At 34.7% G+C, this 6126-nt stretch overlaps 1 pseudogene; it reads left to right on the top strand.

The window, feature by feature from the left end:
* Positions 1-335: 335 nt before the first annotated feature.
* On the top strand, positions 336-5877 carry LOC118070071 (uncharacterized; annotated as a pseudogene).
* Positions 5878-6126: the final 249 nt, after the last annotated feature.

Here is a 6126-nt window from a genome sequence, read left to right as displayed (position 1 = left end):
TTAATTCGTCAAGCTGCTTGCAAGAGTCTGCGAGGAATTGTTAGCCGTTCAATCGTGATTAGACATTCTGTTGTCTAGCGGCTGACGCGAATTAAATTTATTGATAATTATTATTACGAATACGGCGACCTATTGGAGCCGTAATATCGCAAAGTAATTAATAATCGCTGAATCCCGACATCTCTATGGAGATGTGTAAGTGCCTATTCCAGAGGTAATTCACTGGTGGAAGCTCTTCAGGCAACTGATCTTATTTTTTTTATGTGGATTAAGAAGTATTCTACAATCTGCTGGACAGGTACGTCACTCTCTTGCCCTTACCTGGTGATAACGAAATGTTTTCTCATCCTCTGGAATTTCTAATTTCACTGCTCAAAGACGCTATTAAGACCTCGGATAAGCAACCTGGCGAAGCTCGGGACGTTCATTCCTCAAACTCATCTCGTGTTAAACCACATAGCTCTGCGCCTTCAGCTCCATGGTGGAGTGCAGACTATGCAGATGCAGTTTTCAGGTGGAAGCAATGTTAAAAGAACTATCGTAAGAATACATCAAGGGACAATTTAATTGAAATTTCCTAGATAACATGTATCCTAGATTTCTCACTGGTCAGCAGGTAACTCCACAATTTCCTGACAACATGACCTACAGTAAACTTCCTGAAAAAGTTAAAACAATTCTTAATGCTAAATTTAATATTATTGAGTACAATACAGCCTTATTATCTTCCATGAGCAAATAATCACCGGGCCTTGATGGATTAAACTTTAGTTTTATCAAAAACTACCTCTCGACTATCATCAGTGCTTGCTTAACATCTTTAACTATATCCTTTAATCTTATAAATTTCTCTCATCTTGGAATGATTTCTCAATTTTCCTGCTGCCCAAACAGGAAAAAGGAAAATATCCTTCCTGTTTCTTGAAATTAATGGAGCGACTTGTAATTAATAGAATAGGTTGGTAAGCTATAACACTGCCTACTTCTACCACAATCTCAATATGGGTTTTGGAGGAAAAGATTGACTGCAGATAATTTAGCTATTCTGTCAACGATTATCTACTCAGGCTCGGCAAATAAAGAATTTGTTTTGGCTACTTTTTTTAGATATCAAATCGGCCATTGACAATGTTGATCATATCATCTTAATCAACTTACTAGCCTTTTTTAGTTGCCCTGAAAGCTACTGTTATTTCTTTTATGACCTACTGGTCTATAGGAAACTTTTTTTGTGGTCGGGAGTGAGTTAATAGAACCACGTATTGTTAACAAAGAATCTGGGCTAGACTTGGTATCCAAACTAACTTTGTATGTCGTAGACGTGGCACAAATTACAAGGTTGATACACCCTGAGTGTACTATTCTACAATTTGCTGATGACATTTGTCTAGTCTGTGAAACACTGACTATAATACAGTACTGAACTATCTACAATTCTCTGTCGATAAAATAAGTACATTCTTAACAAAAGCAAAGATGGCTCTATCTGCACATAAATATAGATTTGTTATATTTACAAGATTGAGAATGCTTGAATCTCATAATATTTGATGGCGATTTAGTATCACCAGTAAATACTGTATTATTCTTGGGAATAACTCTAGATAATGAAGTAAAATTCAACTTTCACACTTCAAGTTTCATTGGAAAATGCTCTATACTACTATCGATTCTAAGAATCTTAAGAACAACCTGGTAGGATGCTCATTCTAGTTTACTTCCTACCATTTATAAATAGTTAATCCGAAGTATTATTGAACATGGGTCTCATGTTTATTCTCCCAAAGACCAATCTCTATGGATAAAGTTAGACAGAGTTCAGTACAAAGCTATTCGCCTATCAATTGGACTTAGACAATCTACGCCAACTAATGTAGTTTTGGCAGAAGCTGGTGGAATGCCCCTAAAGCTTCGCTTTAACCTCTTAACTACTAGATGTCATCTTAAAATTCTTTTCTCTAGTTCCCACCTTCTCTCAATTCTTTTAAAGCAGCTGAAAGCCGCTCTTGCAGCTAGAGCAGACCCTGATACTGATCTTCATAGAATCAAATCATTTTTTCCCCTGTACTCAGAATTTGTAAGGTGCAGGCAATGGAAAAGTAAAATTTATGTTTCAGAATTTCCTACTCCATTCGAGTTTGAGTACGATGTTATTCGATTTATACCAGATACTGACGTTTCTTTTGAACAAGTACTTGAAAAGTCTACTCTACCTTCAAACACCTTTTTTCTCGAAAGTAGGAAAACCTTTTCTCACTCTGTTCCCTTTTATACTGATGATTCCGAACATGAAAAGGAAAACAGAGCTGGTTTCATTTATACCTGTCTAGACTTGGACGTTCATGAAGTATATAGGACCTATGAAGAAGCTTCTATATTTTATCTGGAGCTATATGTTATATTCTTTTGCTTGAGAAACATAAAACAACTCAAACTGACTCGTACAATAATTTACTAGAACTTGTTGTTTAATCATTGCCATATCTAACTCCAAAAGCTATTCTCTGACCCGATCATATACCTAATTAAACAACTAATTTTGATTCTTTCTCATATGTACTGACAGGTAACTCTGACATAGATTCCTGCTCAGGTGGGTATTCCAGGTAATAAAGAGGCAGATGACCTGGTAAATCTAGGTACAAAACTGTCTACCTTAACCAATCTATCCATTCCATACTCTGATCTATTCAGAATAAGTGACCAGCAACATAAAGATGCTGCCAACAACTTTCTTAGAAATCAAGGCTTGTTAAAAAATAAACAATCTTTCGATAATTGTTTCGATAGCCTATCAAATCCGTTATTATATTCCGAATATGATGTTTCAGGATGTAAGATAATTTTCTTAATTTTTAGAAAGGTACAAAGATTTGTTACTAATAACAATAATCATCAAGAATAGTTTAAGAATAAATAAATTGTAATTTTCTAATGTCATGTTTGAACTGCCATCTTAATTTCGAGACATGAACAATAAGTAACTAATTACTCTTTTTTAAGAAAATGAATAGTTAATTACTTTTTTGAGTTCCATAGCCATGATTACCCATAATCAAAAAATTTATGATTGAAAACTTTATTTAAAGAAAAATCTTAGTCGTTAATTACTTATATAGTATAGGGGAGGCATTAATGAAGCTGAGTGTACTGTCCTCTTTATTCCTTTCAGAAAAAATGCCTCTTCAATAACTTGAACAAACTTAGCATCAAATCTACATGCAATGCATTATCCATCATTGCTCAACCCTCACAGAAGATAGCGTATATTTTAACCAACTTTTTCAGGATAATAGATCTAAAAATTTAAATGCCCAGAGAAAAAACAAAAGAAGGAGAAGGTATTTATAGTGATTTTAGTTTCCATGGCGACTTCCCCACGCTACCAACTAAATGGGCGGAGCCAAACGTGCGGAGTCCGTGTAGAAGTTGTAGCTCCTCGCTGACGAGTTGAAGCTCGTCAGTTCTTAAGGCAAGGTTGAAGCCTTCCCTCTAGAAGTTATTAGCTCCTAGAGTACCCTGGGACGAGTTATAGCTCGACCAATTAGGGGTTAGGTTTAGGGGTATATATTTTTGGGTAGGAATTATCATAGCAAATACCAAAAGTGTTATTCTTTTTATGTCGTATCGCCACCGTTGAGCCAAATGCGTACTTAAGGGTCTAGTTAGGTAAATTTGTTGTATTAGCGTATTATAAAACCAAATTGTTGGTCAAAAAGAGTAAAATTAAATGTACGTCGCCGTGTATGACATACACGCAGCATTATTGTGGTTTATCTTTGTATTTCTTATCTACTATTGGTTTATAACGTAATTTAGCAGATTTTTGTTAACTATAATTGTTGTTAGTTTGAGTTAATAAATATTGCTTTAATTGTTTAAACGTTCGGAAGAGGATTCACTTCGTAACAATCCCACAAAGAATCCTGGTCTATAAAATTCAATAATTATAAAATCGAAGCGGGAATTTTCTTGAGGATTCGCCTTAAGGAAACTTTAGTCGTTACAATAATGTTCTTTACTATTTATAATAATAAAGTTTAATTAAGTTTATTCCAATTAATAAATTTTATAAGGGGGATAACGGCACATGTGCTAAAACAGATTTTTAAATGCTGCGTATTAAACCAAAAGAACTGTAATTAAGTAAAACGTAGTTAAGTTAGCGAACGGTCGTTCTTTACGACGCCATACAAGCTCACATAGGAGTACAAGTGGTATTATAGTTCGTCGGGCCCCATTTCGTACTGCTCTATATAGTAGTCCGAATATGGGTATTCCGAACACGCCGAGCGCGAGACGCATTAGTGACCGCCGACCAAAACGGATAAAGTTGGTACTACGGGAGGCCAAATTGCAAGCCCTGTGCCTAGGGCTGGAATACCTCGTAGTGATATGTCGTAAGGCCTCAGGCTTGTTACGTGTATCCCTGTGCCTGTTTCAAAGTGCAGGTATACGCGTCCCGGGAAACGCCATCACGAAGAGAGTAGAGTTATAATTTCCCAGAGTTATGCCCTAGTAGGCAAGGTACTCAATTTTTGTCCTTCATCCTGCGATTTATGAAATTTTATTATTTTAAATAAGAGGATTAAAGGGGGGAATAGGTAACGCGGGAAGGATTGGACGCGTCAGACACAAGAAGTAGTCTCAGAGAGGAAGCCCTTCTCTTCTCTTGCAGTATTATTATATCGAGATTCAGAATGGAACGGTCGAGTGAAACTAATTTACCTTTAATTCAGCAAACAAAACAAAAAAAATCAAAGCGAAGACTGACTCAGGCTCGATGATTGGACCAGGAAATTTCGATGGACAAGTAGGTAAATTGGTGAGTGCCCTTAGGATAGGGTTTAAGGAATTGATGCTTCAATACCCTTACAACTTACACCACACTTTTGAGTCTTGTTTCTTTATTTTTAATTTTTTTTTTCCACTTAGATTACTATTATCTGTATTCAACAATATTATAATATTCCAGTCCATATGTAGCTATTGGAATGGGAGGTCAGGGAGGACTTAATTGAGCCACTTAATAACACAATGATTATCCAAAACTAAGTTTATTTAACACTCGAATCAATACTCTTAGAATTACTATAATAATATATATATATATATATATAAGTAAACCAAAATACAAAGACTTTTATCAATATTAAAGGAACGCGTCATGACACCAGTGAAAGTTCTACGAGCAATGACGATTGAAATGAATTGAGTAGTGACGCATCTGCTGATCATCTGGATTTCAATACTGACGATAATATTTTATTGTTTCCTTTATTCAAACTTTTAACAACTGGAAATAGAAGACAGCGGATTCAAAATTTCTTGGATGTAGTAGAATCTTGGTCCAACACGAAGTTTTGAGAACACTTAATGATACCTCAAAGAGTCGCAGTTAATTTAATTGGTAATTATAATTAATTAACAATATTCATATAGTACTAACAATTAAGACAATAACAATTATTTATCTATTGCTATTACAGATGATTTTGAAAATTCCAGCTTTATTCCCAGAAATGATTTTGGAAAGAGCATATTAACGGAAGGATAAGTTTTTATCTATTCTTTCGGTTTATTTCTAATACAGAACCATTAAGAATAATATCACAACTTTTTAACATTTCAATATCATTAGTCTTTCGGGTATTACGAGTTCTCACATGGATTTTAACGAAATTAGATGATGTCATCAAGTGGCCGAATAATAATGAAATTCAAAGAGTGACTGATGGTTTTTTTGCTCAAAAACAAATCCCTCAGGTCTTAGGAGCAATTGATGGCACACGCATACGTATAGTGAAACCTGCTGAAAATGCATATGCATATGCAGTAGCTCTATATTTAACTAAGAATAATTCCAGAAGAAGATAAAAATGTAAATACTTGCACTCAACTTAACAAGGAGTAGCGACATTAAAGAGAGATTATAGCAGTACTTTTGAATTAGAAATCAAAATTTCAATAATAGTGTGCCTTGGATAAGTTAACACTCAATCCCTAGTTGAACATTCTGATAAAATCTTATAAAAAAAAAACTTTATAAGAATGAATCGAAAAATTGCATCAGAAATATCACACTCTTTATAAGTATCTATAAGACATTTTCTTGTAGATTCCTAT

This window comes from Chelonus insularis, unplaced genomic scaffold (assembly GCF_013357705.1).
Source record: "Chelonus insularis isolate UGA/USDA-ARS -01 unplaced genomic scaffold, ASM1335770v1 contig_50_pilon, whole genome shotgun sequence".
Taxonomy (NCBI): Eukaryota; Metazoa; Arthropoda; class Insecta; order Hymenoptera; family Braconidae; genus Chelonus; species Chelonus insularis.
The sequence above is the reverse complement of the archived record's forward strand: the minus strand, read 5'-3'. Positions and strand labels throughout refer to the sequence as shown.